This window comes from Lithobates pipiens, unplaced genomic scaffold (assembly GCF_037356315.1).
Source record: "Lithobates pipiens isolate NorthernLeopardFrog02 unplaced genomic scaffold, aLitPip1_a1.2 Scaffold_22, whole genome shotgun sequence".
NCBI classification, from domain to species: Eukaryota; Metazoa; Chordata; class Amphibia; order Anura; family Ranidae; genus Lithobates; species Lithobates pipiens.
Genome location: NW_027507784.1, coordinates 140,140,389 through 140,155,523, shown reverse-complemented (window position 1 = coordinate 140,155,523; position 15,135 = coordinate 140,140,389). Strand labels below are relative to the sequence as shown.

At 38.6% G+C, this 15,135-nt stretch overlaps 1 protein-coding gene across 31 annotated transcripts in view; it reads left to right on the top strand.

Annotated features, from left to right (window-relative positions):
- MAP2 (microtubule associated protein 2) overlaps positions 1 to 15,135 on the top strand; it is a 325,226-nt gene that overhangs the window by 199,181 nt on the left and 110,910 nt on the right. For 26 of the 31 annotated variants that reach the window (XR_013261850.1, XM_077448399.1, XM_077448398.1 and 23 more), the window contains one exon: positions 7,104 to 7,177. The exons of 4 other annotated variants lie outside the window; for them this stretch is intronic. The gene's annotated coding sequence lies outside the window, so the exon portion shown is untranslated. Of the gene's footprint in view, positions 1 to 2,447; positions 2,591 to 7,103; positions 7,178 to 15,135 lie in introns of all 31 variants that reach the window. One more of the 31 variants, XM_077448377.1, reaches the window with a different exon arrangement.

The window sequence follows — 15,135 nt, the reverse complement described above, 5'->3', positions numbered from 1 at the left end:
CCCGGCCATGTAAATCAGTTCTGCCACATGGGAAGCCCATAGCCCCGAGGAAGCTACAACTCCAGCAACTTGTAAATTATAAATGATGGGCTTCATTTCATGGCCAGTGGCTAAACAAAGCAGCATGGGAGTACAAGGAATGTAAGTTCAGTATTTGCTACTGGGGAGGAGAGATTATTGGGAACTTGATACTTTGTCATGCATGGACAAAGCATGGATTCACTTTAATGTAGCTGTAACCGTAGAAAAATATATAACTATTACATTTCCATTCTGCACAATCTGTAGTTACATTTCATGTGAATATAATGTCGACTAACATCAAATAATGATCAATAGGTCCCTTTGAGTACGTAATGTCAGGGTTGATGATCTTAACTTTAAATGCCAGGTGGTCCCATGGTGCATCTTGATGCAGTTTTGGTCTTTTTAGAATTTGAATCAATACTTTGTATACTGAAAGTGTGGTCTTCAAAGTGATCTATTGATTTTGTTATCCTTTGATGCTACATTAATTTTCTAGCAAGCTAAACACAATGGAAGGAATAAGGGGCAGTTACAACAGTTAATGAGTAAATTTACTTTATCCTTAAAACTTTTTCTTGAAATTCAGATTTTGACAGTGTTTCCTTAAAGAAAAACGTGTAATATTAAGGGAATATGAAGGCTGCCCATTGTTGATTTCCTTCTGAAAATACAGAAGTCGGATCTAAAAATCTGCATACTCAGAATATTCTTCAGCCATTGGATCAGCTTGACAGCCAAGGAATTAATACACTCTACAGAATGCAAGGCATTTAAAGTGACCCTGTTGTGCAAATTCAACTGACAAAAGATATGTACTGTACCTGCAAAAGAAGAACATAAATGCTTACACTAAATGCTTACTCTGACACTTCCCATGCCCCCAAACGCTGGTCTGTTGATGAGGAATCATGTGACAAGAAGCACTGAAAACTGCAGGGCACACAGTAGGTCAACACTCTCAAAAGACTCGGTCTGCAGGGGACTCTTCATCAAATCAGTGTTTGGCGGCTTAGGAAGCTGGAGATGTATGTATTAACATTCTTCTATTGCAGGTAAATCACTTTTGCCAGTGCAGCAGGGTTGATTATGAGAATGATGGATAGTGAGTATTTTGCCTTTCATTTGCAGTGTCAAAACCTACTGCTGTCTGTTTGTCATTGAGAATTTATAAATGCAAAACCACAAAACTTTATGTTGATGACAGATTCTATTTAAATGGGACAGGTAACAACAGGGAAAGGCATTGTGATATTGAGAGACACATTTTTATTGAGAGTTTATAAAGGCAAAAAGTACAGACAATTATGTACTGTAGATAGTAGACTACTTTTATTGACTTATTTAGCAATGTTACCAGTTTACAAACAGTTAACATCACATAGACAAGTAAAACCTAACACATAGGGTTATTTAATCTTTAATTCCAACCTTTAGCCCTACAGTCTTGCAGTGTCAAGCAGTCCTGATAAAATTTGTCAAGATTTGTGAATCCATTCCCACTAAGGGTAGATTGGCTGACCAGGGCTTGGGTATAGCAGCTGGGGTGTACAGTGGTGATAGCAAAGACTCAGAGGGCTCAGTGGGCCCACTCGAATAATGAAGGTGAGAGACCATAGAAGGTCTAGGGTGCAAGGTCTAAAAAAGTCACACAGCAGCTGGAATGTAGGTTGTTGGCTGGAGTACAAAGATAATCGAAAACTGGATGTTGGCTGGGGTGCACAAAGAACTCACAGGTATGGGTAAGTTAGTTATGGGCTGGAGTGCACAGAGGTGATGGGATGCAAGTTGCTGATTGGAACACACAGGGAAACACACAGGCACTGGTTGCAGGTTGCAGGCTGGAATACACAGGGAGTCACAAATGAGTGGTAGCACCGGTGTCCCAGAGGGTCACTAAAGACACGCTCAGGAAGTCACTAGGAAACACAGGGTGTCCTGCTACTAGTGTGTGAATGCATTTCTCTAGTGGTTAAAAACGTGCACCATTCATATAAATCAGAGCCTGGCCATGGACTGGCTGAGTTGCTTGCTGACCCCGATTAGCCGCATGCCAGTGGCCTCAAATGGGGAAGGAGACCTTGCGCTGAAGGATGGAACTGGTGATTGTGACATTTACTAAATAAGAGAGACCATTACGTGAATTTGAGGTGTGAATTAGAAACCATTTACATGTTAAATGCTCTAAAGAGGATTGCATGTATTCTTATGGTATAACCACAGGTCCTATGCTCCTATCAGAAGTCAAAACATCCCTTTAGAACAAGGATAGAGAATTTAAGCGGTTACACTCCTGTCCCAGAAAGGTGCTCAAGTCTGACCTGAGCAATACTATTGCTAATATGTTCTTAGAGCTTTTTTATACACAGGTAGTCTTGATCTGCACCTCATACATTGAGAAACCATCTTCTTTCACTCTACAGAATGCAAGGTGTTCTGTGATTGGAGGAGGGGAGATCGTGGAATTCAAATATACCATTTTCAGTCACAGAATGTAAGACATTTTCTCAATGGGCAAGGTGCCAAGCAAACAGCCCGCTATGATCTGTGTACTCCCGGTGTAACTGTGAGTCTCCGCTTCAGATATTCGGTGTTAACTGTATTGTAAGAGCTAAATGAAAGCAAACGTTTTTACAAACACAGCAGCATACACAAATGACACACACTTCATTAGTGGAGATTTATGTTTACGCTGCACATGTCCAAAAATGTTGTCTTTTAACAGAGCTTAGTATGAAAAGAAATAGGCCCTGCATTGTCTCTAACCAACTGCACTTTTTATCAGCAATTTCCATCCCAATTTTAAACCATGTGTGCTATGAATCAATTAATTTCATGCCGTTGTTGCTAATGGAAAACTTTGAGAATTGGCAACAAAATTGTGAAGTGTATGGCCAGTATTAGAGAGTATTCATTGTCCTTTTCTGAACTCCACCCTGTAAAGTAGGTATACAGGATATGCTACAGACTGCAAGTCAGTTTAGTAATTTGTATTATTATCCTTTAAACCACTACTGAGGAATTCTTTCCACAGATAATAATGTGTTTAAATCAGATAATATAAATGTGAAACATCAATAGACTCCTCCAGACAGTGTGTTTGCACTGTGATTTTTTTATTTTTTCATTATTTTCCTTTGATCTCTGCAATCCAAAGGACCAGAGCATCTCAGTGTTAAAAATAATACTAAATTGTAAAAGACCATAGATTCCCTAACACGGTGATGATGGCTGTTCATGTGTATCAGGACAGTCTGTATTTTCACTGACATCAGGAGTTCAGAATCTTTGGTATTTTGTCTTCTGGTGTAGTTCTTACAAGGCTTTTTTTTTTCCCAATAAAAACTTTATCAAAGACATGAAATTACAAACGTGACATAGATTCCAGATTCAGCAGGGTACAGTGTACAATCGGTATACTTATCATCACTTTACACCAGCGCTCAACCTGGTATCGTCATTATGCACCTACAACACACTACCCTGCAGGGCCCACTGCGCTATCAAACCTTAATTAACTTTATAGATTGTAAACTTCCAGCAGCTAGTTTAAATCAATAGTCTATCCATGAGGGCTACCGGGGAAAGTCCTGGGGTATCCAGTCAGGGTGACCATAATGCAATAAATTTCCCAGGGCGTCCTCTATGCTGGAAAATAAACTGCTCCAACCGTAGTGTCCCCCACTCGGGTAATCTATTTCTTGAGCGTGGGAGGGTCACCTGCCTTCCATCGTTGAAGGATAAGCAGGCAAGCTTGGAAAAGGGCTCTTGCAATAGATGGTTTAAAGTTATCCTCCAGGGGTTGGTCATCCAGCACACCCAGTATGCATGGTTTGGGATCAGTGTTTTAGGATTTGATTACATTATTGAATAATTGTTATTATTATTTATTATATTATAAACTTTATCATACCCGGGATGTCTGCTAGACTCTGGTTTGAACAGATTTAAGAGAGTTATTCCTAAGAATTACAGGACTACAATATAAAACTCCAAATTTCCATGCAAAATAATTGTACCGCTTTCAGCTCCTAAAATCTGAAATAATTGTACCGCTTTCAGCACCTAAAACCAGAATGAATCATACCGCCAGGGAGGTTAACTCCCGTTACTTGGTACAAAAGGGCTTTGGTAGGATCTGTTTCAGAGGTTCCCCCCACCTTGCGGCAGAGACATGCAATATGCTGTAGTTGCTTACTAGAAGGCTTTAATCTACACCTGTCATAGTGTACAAGTACCTAAACTGGCCACATAAATCAAAAGCAGGCACCTTCAGCTGCCTACAGGTATCTATGTTTGACACACAAGGCCCCTCGGGCCTTTTAATACGAAAATAACAAAACTTCCCAGCAATGTCAATTGCTCCTGTTTCACATCTTGTACCTTCCTAATGGTCAGTAGGAAAGAACAGTCATAGTGATGGGCCAGTAGGAAAGAACAGAAAGATGGAGGGGTAGGCCCAATATTGGATTGGAGAGCTCTCATATTCCCAATATGAGAAAAATATGAGAAGAATAAATGGGACTTTATATGTGTCTTCAAGAAATCACACAAATAGATAAAACCATTTTTAAAATTTAAATGACAAAAACACACACATGGCTTGATAAAAATACTGACCATAAGTATATAACCAATATGTGGTGTCAGACTTTCAGGAACAATGTGTTTCGCAAAAAGCTTGATTTGTCAGGATCCACGCCCATTATGTACATAATGAATCAGTTATTCTACAAAAACAAACATAGTTCATAAGAGTATAAATAAGTTACAAAAGGTCGTAAAAAATTAGGTCATCTCTTCAAACAATATATGTAAATTCCACATTTTTGCCTTACAGCAAAAAAATAAAAAATTCAATTCAATGTCCAGTATCAGCACTGCTAAAAGTGTTGAAAATTGCATATTTAGAGTGCCAGGCATGGTACACCATGATAGATGCATGCATGAGCATAATGTATCAGTCTGTCCCTCTACCACTTAATTAAGCACAACTGAAGGCTTAGTTTTATGAAAAAAAAATTGTACAAAGATGTAATCAGCTCCGAGCACATTAACAGTGATCATCGATGTTAGTAACAGCCTGGTAAAAGCAAGAATACTGCGTAAATTAATATGGGTACCCATGGATGTGTGCAAGTCCCTAGAGAGGGCAAGCAAAAATAAATAAGGAGATAATATTCTCACCCTTATTAGTGTGGACTGTTGTCTGTGCTGTTGGTCAAGAATTGACAGTTGCCAACAGAAGATGCGTACAAACCTAATGTGACAAGAATGTTCACCTCAATCCAAGGATGCCATGCTCACTTATTCTTGACTGCAGGCTGGCTTGGAGTTAGGATCAGTGTTATCTATAGTAAGCATAGTGTGCATAACAGTCAACACTCATTGACACTGTGGTGGATTCTCTTATCACACCTCAGACCAGATATAAATGAACTGCTATAGAATTCAGCATCCAGTCACCCTTAAGGCACCAGAGAGCGTCTGATGGTATTAACGCTAGTTGTTATTTTTTGGATTCACTGGCTACAAGTCTCCTGACTTACTGTTCAAAGGAAAAATGCTCAGCTATGCTTGGTACCATTTGGTTGTGGGTAACATTTATAAAAGACATTAGTAGTTTCCACTTTATACACCATCAGCTTAAAGTGATTGTAAAGTCTCAAGTTTTTTTAGATAAAAATAACAATTATGTTATACTTACCTGCTCTTCTCGGGTCCCTCTTCAGTGCTCCTGGCCCCTCCCTCCTGTTGAGTTCACCTACAGCAATCAGCTTGCTATGGGGGCACCTGAGCTGAGCCGCAGCTGCCTGTGTCCATTCAGACATGGAGCCGTGGCACTGCACTTTTCTTTCCTCATTGGCTGACTGACTTTGATTGACAGTAGCGGGAGCCAATGGCAATGCGCTGCTGTCTCAACCAATGAGGAGGGGAGTCCTGGGCAGACAAGACAATCCTACAACATCGCTAGATCTAGATGGGGCTCAGTTAAGTATTGGGGGGCTGATGCACACAGAAGGCTTTTTATCTTTATGCATAGAATGCATAAAGATAAAAAACCTTCTGCCTTTACAATCACTTTAAATTGTATGTTATGTAAATGTACCTAAACCAATAAAACTTGACAGGTGCAGACAGAGTAGACCTTAATGATTTCACTTCAGACCCAAACCCAGTGTATTGCCAGAATGCATTGAGAGTGCCCCCCCCCCCCCCCCCGATATATGCAAACATACTTACTGCATCCATAATAGGCCGCCTAAGAAAGAAATAAACTATTTGAAATACAGGATATGCATGTTGCTGTCTAGAGCCTTCAAGCCAGAATGGTATCATCACTAAGAACCACTGCCTTGTGGATTATGTTTACAGCAAAGCCAGGCAGTAGTTGACATGATCTAATTGAATAGCCTCTGTTTTTTTCATCTGCCGCACAATAAAAATATATTAAGTTACCACTAACTGAAAAATTGCCTGCCAAGGGATGTTTCATCTGACAAACAGAAGCTTTCCATCTTTAAGAATAATTAATCATTTTAGTTTTCAAAATTAACTGTGCATTTACTTAGAGGATAGGAAAGAAAATATTTTATCAGCGTAAAAGGGATTATATTTACTTTATATTGTATAGCCTACTGCAGTTTGGGTGGTCCTTTTTTTATTATATAAAATAAAAAGAAACTATTTGTATTGCCTAGCAACAACCAATCAATTTTTAAAACCTTTTTTCCCCTATTCAACGGCCACATCCCTTGGAACTCTGGAAATACCATCATTTTTGTTATTTGACAGTTAATTTTTATTTTGAAAGGGTCTATTGAGGGAGAAGAGTCCTCTGTGTTACTACTAAGTACCATTTAGAAAAATATTTTTTGGAGAGTTGGCAGCTATTTTATGGATTAAACAAATTACTGACACGACTGAATTAATAAAATTGCATTCTCATATATGGCAAAACAGCCTGATTTATGTCCTAATATATAATAAATATATATAATAAATTAAAGCCATGGAACTGCATGAAACCAAAACTTTTCATTCATATGTTTTTTTTTTTGTTCTTCTGGTTTTGCTAGGTGACGTTTTGATATTTACAGCTATTTAGAGCTCTACACTTCTGCATAAAGGAGAACACCGACTGTGGCAGGGGGTAAGTCTGGGTATTTGTTTAAAATGATCTGTCTGTTAAGTGTGATAGATGGTAACTTTGAAAAAAATGCCCACAGTTCATACTAATCTTGTCTGGTAACAACATACTGGGGGTTGATTTACTAAAACTAGTGCATAATCTGGTGCAGCTCTGCATGGAAACCGATCAGATTCCAGGTTTTTTTTTTTGTTAAAGCTTAACTGAAACAAGCTGACGTTAGAAGCTACCATGCACAGCTGCACCAGATTTTGCATTCTCTAGTTTTAGCAAATCAACCCCTCTGTCTACCAACACACTTCTAATTAGTAAAAACCCCAAAATTGGTAAAAATAAATTAGTTCTATCTACATATAGTGTACAACCCCATTTCCAAAATAGTTGGGACGTTCTTTAAAATCTACATAAAAAACAGAATGCAATTACTTACAAATCTCATAAACCCATATTTTATTCACAGTGAAAAATAGAATACATAACAAAAGTTTAAACTGAGAAAATTTACTATTTTAGGGAAAAAAAAAGGTCATTTTGAAATTGATAGCAGCCACATGATTCGAAAATGTTGGGGCAGGGCAACAAAAAGCTGGCAAAGTAAGTGGTACTAACAAGGAAGAGCTGGAAGAACATTTTACAGCTAATTAGGTTAATTAGCAAAAGGTCAGTAACATGACTGGGTATAAAAAGAGCATCTTAGAGAGTCAGAGTGTCTCAGATGTAAAGATGGGCAGACGTGTACCTGTGAAATGCTATGTCTAAAAATGGTCAGACAATTTCAGAATAATGTTCCTGAACGTAAAAATTGCAAAGACTTTAAATATACTGTACCATCATCTATGATACATAATATCATGAAAACCTTCCGAGAATCTGGACAAACTTCTGTACTAAAGGAACAGGGACGAAATGCAATATTGAATGCCAGTGATTTTCAAGCCCTCAGATGGAACTGCATTAAAAACAGGCATGATTCTGTGATGGACATTACTGCATGGACTCAGGAATACCTTCATTGTTTATTAACAAAGTTTGCCGTGGCATCAAAAAATACAAGGGAGATCTCTATCATGCAAAGAATAAGCCATATCTTAACATAATCTAGAAAAACAGCCATCTTCTCTGGGCCAAAGCTCATTTAAAATTGTCTGTTACAAAGTGGAAAACATCTCTGTGGTCAGACAAATTTAAATTTGACATTCTTTTGGCAACCATGGGCTCTGTATCCTCCGGACTAAAGAGAAAAAGGACTTTCCGGCTTGTTATCAGCCTTCAGTTTGAAAAGCCTTATCTCTGATGGTATGGGGGTACATTAGTGCACATGGAATGGGCAGCTTCCACATCTAGAAAGGCATCTGAAAAGGCACCATTAAGGTTGAAAGATATATTCTAGTTTTATTTGCTCCCATTTAGCCAACGTCATTTTCAAGGTAGCCCTTGAATATTTAGCAGGACAATTCTAAACCACACACTGCATCTATGACAACAGCATGGCTTTGTAGTAGAAGAGTCTGGGTGTTAAACTGGCCTGCCCGCAGTCCAGACCTTTCACCAACTGAAAATATTTGGTGCATCTTGAAACAAAAAATGTGCCAAAAAAGACCCAGGACTGTTGAGCAGTTAGAATTCTATATCAGGCAAAAATGGGACAACATTTCTCTCTTGAAACTCCAACTGGTCTCCTCGGTTCCCAGACTTTCACAGAGTGTTGTTAAAAGGAGAGATGTGTTGCTGCCATTGAGTTAAAAATAACATTATTTGTTTTCTTAAAATTGTACAGTTAAAACATTTAATATGTTTTCTATTTTGTATTGTGAATAAAATATGTTTTTTTTTGAGATTTGCAAATCATTGCAATCTGTTTTTATGTAGATTTTACACAGTGTCCAACTTTTTTGGAATTTTGTTTGTAGTTTGACTAGAGTAGATGGATAAAAGGCATAACATGTATTTTTAAATATATTTTGAAGTTTCTTATACATTGAAGCTGCTAGGAATATATGCTACTATTTTCAAGAATAAGCACTCTTTTTAGACAAAGTGCTTAAAACCATAATGCCTAGCTTTTATGACCTAACCCTTTCCAGACCAGCCGTCGCAGTTATATTGCGGCAGGATGGCTCCCCTGTGTGAGCCGTCAGCTCTTTAAGATGCTTTTGCAGGTGCGCAACGTGTCCCCAGAGCCGATGCGTGTGCCCCATGGGCGCGATGACCGCCGGGCTCCCGCAAATGCTCGTGACAGAGTGAGAACCGTAGACCTGTGTGTGTAAACACACAAATTCCGGTTCTCTCAGGGGAGAGGAGACAAATCGTGTGTTCATGCTAAGTTTGAACGCCGATCGGTCTCCTCACAGTTAGAACACACCTAGGGAACACAGTTAACCCCTTGATCGCCCCCTAGTGTTAACCCCTTCCCTACTAATGACATTTATACAGTATTTGGCTATTTTAGCTCTGATCGCTGTTTAAATGTCAATGGTCTCAAAAAAGTGTCAAATGTGTCCGCAATGTCACAGTCACTATAAAAATCACTGCCATTACTAGTATTAAAAATAATAAAAATTGCATAAATCAATCCCCTATTTGTAGATGCTATAACCTTTGCGCAAACCAATCAATATACGCTAATTGCGATTTTTTTTAACCAAAAATATGTAGAAGAATACATATGGTCCTAAACGGATGAAGACATTTATTTATTTATTTTTTTAAATTTGGGATATTTATTGTAACATAAAGTACAAAATATTGTGTTTTTTCAAAATGGTCGCTCTTTTTTGGTTTATACTGCAAAAAATTTACACCGAAGAGGAGATCAAATACTACCAAAGAAAGCTCTATTTGTGGGGAAAAAAGGACAAAAAATACATCAATATTGTTTGGGTACAACGTCGCACGACTGCGCAATTGTCAGTTAAAGTGATGCAGTACCATATCGCAAAAAATGGCCTGGCTTGGTCAGGAAGGGGGTAAATTCTTCTGGGGCTGAAGATTTGGCTGCTGAATGACCGGGCCATTCTTTGCGATTTGGCACTGCGTCGCTTTAACTGACAATTGTGCAGACGTGCGACGCTGCACCCAAACAAAATTAACATCCTCTTTTCCCCACAAATAGAGCTTTATTTTCGTTGTATTTGATTGCCTCTGCGGTTTTTATTTTTTGCACTATAAACAAAAAAAGAACGACAATTTAAAAAAAAAAACACAATATTTTGTACTTTTTGCTATAATAAATATTCCCATGTTTTTTTTAAAAAGCTATTTTTTTCTCAGTTTAGGCCGATATGTATTCTTTTACATATTTTTGGCAAAATAAATTGCAATAAGCATATATTGATTGGTTTGCGCAAAAGTTATAGCATCTACAATATAGGGATAGATTTATTTCATTTTTATTATTAATATTTTTTTTACTAGTAATGGCAGCGATCTTCAATTTTTATCAGGACTGTGACATTATGGCGGACACATCGGACACTTTTGACACATTTTTGGGACCATTGGCATTTATACAGTGATCAGTGCTATAAAAATGCACTGATTACAGTAAAAATGGCACTGGTAGGGAAGGGGTTAATGCTAGGGGGCGACCAAGGGGTTAACTGTGTTCCCTGTGTGTGTTTCTAACTGTAGGGGGAGGGGACTGACCTAGAGGAAATGACAGATAGAGGTTCCTAGCTATTAGGAACTCACAATCTGTCACTCCTCACAGAACAGAACAGGGATTTGTGTGCTTACACACACATGTCCCTGTTTTGACTCTCATGCCCGCGATCGCTCGTGGCCATTGGTCATCGCGACGGTCGGCCACGAGCATCAGCACCCCCACAGTGCAGCAGGCGCCTGCTATCTCGATCCTGCGATCCTGAAGTATAGCTACGACGGCTCGCGGAATCGTGCCGACTTACTGCAGTATAATGATGGCAGCTGGTCGGCAAGCGGTTAAAAGCTGATTTGGTTTCTATGCAGAGCGGCATCAGATTTTGCACCCTTCAAGTTCGGTATATCTTCCCATGGTGTTATTTTATAGTTCAGCCTTACAAAAAATGTTTTAATGCAGTGCAAGGTTTGGTGCATGTATGGTCTCTGTTTCTGTTTACATTTGTTTGGGTAACCCCTAGTTCTCCAGCTGTCTAGGATCGAGAGGCCACAGCAGACCTGGAATGCCCTTCTAGCTGTTTGCATGTCCTTGTTGAAGTTTACCTTTCCATTGCCCCCTTACATGTTCTTCATGACAAATATGTTACATCAAGTTAGAGCTGGAACTCAGCTGCGGGTGTTCTGTTAGATAGTCAGCTTTGCAGTTGCTGAGTGGGCTTGCCGTGGACAGAGCAGGTAATTGTCTTTGGGATATCAGCACATTTTTTCACCCAGGGTGAGTAAATAACTTCAGTTCATTAATGGTCCTCTTTGCTGTTTTTCACTTACAGCATTCACTATACGGGAGGTCTCACTGCAGAGTTAAAGTGAGCTGAAATACTGCATTGCAGGCACTGTGCTAAGCCCTAGCTATTTAATTGCTGGCTAGTAATGCAAGAGGAAACATCTCTCCTCAAGCAATTCTGTAGCATGAATATGATTATGGAATACAAATTTAAATAATCACACTTTCATCTAAAACATGAGTCAGGATATTAATATATATTAATACAATTTTTATACTTTAATACACTGTCTTAGAGAAAATTATTTTGGTTATCTTTACATCTGAATTGTTCTTCCTAATATGGAATCTATAGAGTAAACTGGAAAAGCAATTTGTAGGATATTTGACCAATGAGAAAAATGTAAACAAGGCTGTACTTAGAAAAATACGTGTTCTTTCTAATACTTGTCATTGTCACTTAGAATAAGTTATTGCCCTACGTGCTTGTTGTTTTGGTGCATGATGAAAGCATTCCTCCCAGTATAATCCATTCTTTGCTATTTCACTGCTCACTAAATGATTACTTGTTTCCTGTAAGAGTGTAATTGCATCCTGTTAGAACTTACTCGAACTGCAATTTTCAATGGATTTAAACATTTTGACTGCTAATTTTTTTTTTGCACCCAGATTGCTTTAATTTACATACTTAACTGGGGTCTTTAAATAAAAAATAAAAAAATGTCTTACTTAATAGGGAGCTATGGTGTCTTTTTTGTAGGGGTATATTTTGGGTTTTTCTTTACTTAAATCTCATATATATATAGATATATATATTTTTTTTTTATTGAAATTTTTATTGAATCTCATATTTATATATATATATCTATATATAGATAGATAGATATAGATATGTATCTATATATCTATATCTATATATATATATATACATATATATATATATATAGATAGATAGATAGATAGATAGATATATATAGATATATATATATATATAATGTATCTCAAGAATGCCTTGACTTCAAAATCATGTCAAATGTGTAGGCAGTGACTCTTTGACAGTACAGTAGAATGCATCCATTCATGCGCAGCCTACCATATCAGCATGGAGATATTCCTGCAGGTGTCATATGGTCAGCAGAAGCCAGTAGTCAGCAGAAGTGATTAACAAGATGTAAAAATTGACCTGATTTATTTAGATTCACTCAGCTGTAGCACCAGGCCTGAAATTAGAAGGGACCGCTGATAGCTAGTGACCTGGACCTGTCTGGGCATGGAGTGCCCAAGGCTTATATAATTAGGTAGTGGAGAGAAAGAAAGCCATTGCATTGAACTCTATCCAAGAATGCAAGAGTAACTGATACAGACATTTTTTACTGATAAAATATTAATACTAATATTTTTCTCTAGATAAATGTCATTTCTGTTACATCACAGTTTCTGACACTGACAGGAATGCTTATGCTTAGAATAGTTAGAATAGTTATTTCCTAATGAGCCTGAAATGTTAATTACTTAAAAATACATTTGTTAAGAATTGGTTATGATTTAATTCCCTGTATGTAACTGCAGATGTCTGTAATAAAGGACTTCCGTTATTTATATCATAGACATGTCCCTAGTGCACGATATCTGCCAGTAGTAAAGGGAAAGGAACTTTTTACATTGCCCAGAATGCTGATTGTAAGATTTTTAGCTGCTTATTCTGAATTTGAACATTTTTATTGGTTATTTAGTGCCATAGATAAGTGGGGCAAATCTACAAATTAAATGACCATGGTGTAGAGAAAACCTTCAATTTATGAATACCAGAGGTATAAAGTCGATCGTGTAGTTTGTCACGTTGCTTTAAGAAAGTGCTTAAAGCTCCAGGCTCCTTCAGAGAAAAATAAAAGTGAGCAGCTACAAATACTGAAGATGCTGACTTTTAATATCAAGACACCTGTCCAGGAATCCAGTGATATCGGCACCCCAGCTGACTTTTCCACTGGCTCTCGGGTGCTTCTCAGGGAAACTGGAAGTGAAGCCTTGAGGCTTCCCAGCAGGTTCCATGCTGCGCATGCGCAAAGCACGCTGCACTCTCTCATTGACCCGGCAGTGGGGAAAGGTGGAGGTGGGGCGAACTTTCAGGTGATCTTGCCGTGGCAAGATCAGCCAAAAGTGGGAGCTGGTACCTGTCAAAACCAGGTGCCCACTCCCCTCCGAAAGGTGTCCAATGTGGCAGCGGAGGGGGGGGGGGAGGAAACAGATAAGCGGAGCTCCTCTTTAAGGGATTTTATAGGGAAATACTTGAAAGGGGTTTGTTGAGTTCCAGATATAGTAAGCTATGGATGCCAGTTAATTGGTGATAATATTGGGGTTGATTTACTAAAACTGGAGAGTTCAATTAAGCGTTGACAAAAAAAAAATGGGAAGATGATTGGTTTCTATGCAGAGCTGCACCAGATTTTGCACGCTCCAGTTTTAGTAAATCAACCTCAAACCTCATTGTTCACCTAAAATAGAATAGTCATAAAATGGATGACTAAAGACCGTATGCCAAGGAGAGACTGAAGGAAGCAGGATTGGGTGAAAAAGACATATTGGGAAACGCAGAATATGGGGGTTGGATTAAATCAATAAGGATACAGGGATGATTGAAATCAGGAGGTGATTTGCTATGGCTATTGGTAGAGAAGAATGGAGAAGGCTTTTGTAAGAAACCATAATTCTGGATTTTCATGCTTTTTTAGCTCACCTATAAAGTATTCTTAAAGGGCCTAATCATAACCAGTTCAGAGAAAGTTGGTATATTTTGTTGTCTTTTAAAGGAGAAACACAATTTCAAAGCTTGTCCTTGGTGCCCAGGTGCCACTGTTTTGTTCTTTACTTAAAGAGTTTGTTGTGTTCCTTTCATCATAGCTTGTAGCTTCACCAGCTTATTTTTACATTATTTTATGCTAGTGAAGAGGATGCCCTTGACCTCTATTGGAGGAAGAGAGATAGGGTGCTCTTTGAGACCAATGAAGAACCCTTCTCCTAATGCTTAACAACTCCCCACAAGGGGTGCTTGGTAGCAGCCTTTTTAGCAGCACAGGAAATGTAATCACGTAAGCACTCTACTGCTCTATATCACTTAACCGCTCTATGGCATTTTACTGTTACAGGATGGCACATCTGCTCCAGATCACGTATATATAAATTATCCGACTCCTCTGGGTAGGGAGTGTGCATGTGGCTCGCTTCACACTGTGATTACACAGAAGCTGATCGGTGGGTTCACGTTACCCGTTGTCCGCCGGCACTCACCGATTATTAGACAGAGAGACAGAGCGGCGATCTGCCTATGAAACAAGGCAGACCACTGTTCTGACAGGAGTGAAGGGATCGAATTTGTGTTACTGCAAAAGCACTGCAAACAGTTCATATAAACACTGGTTAGGCACACAGTTAACCCTTTGATTACCCTTGATGTTAAACCTTTCCCAGCCAGTGTCATTAGTACCATGACAGTGCATATTTTTTAGCACTGATTACTGTGCTAAATTATTAGTGTCACTGGTCCCCAAAAAGTGTCAGTGTCAGAATGTCCACCGCAATATTG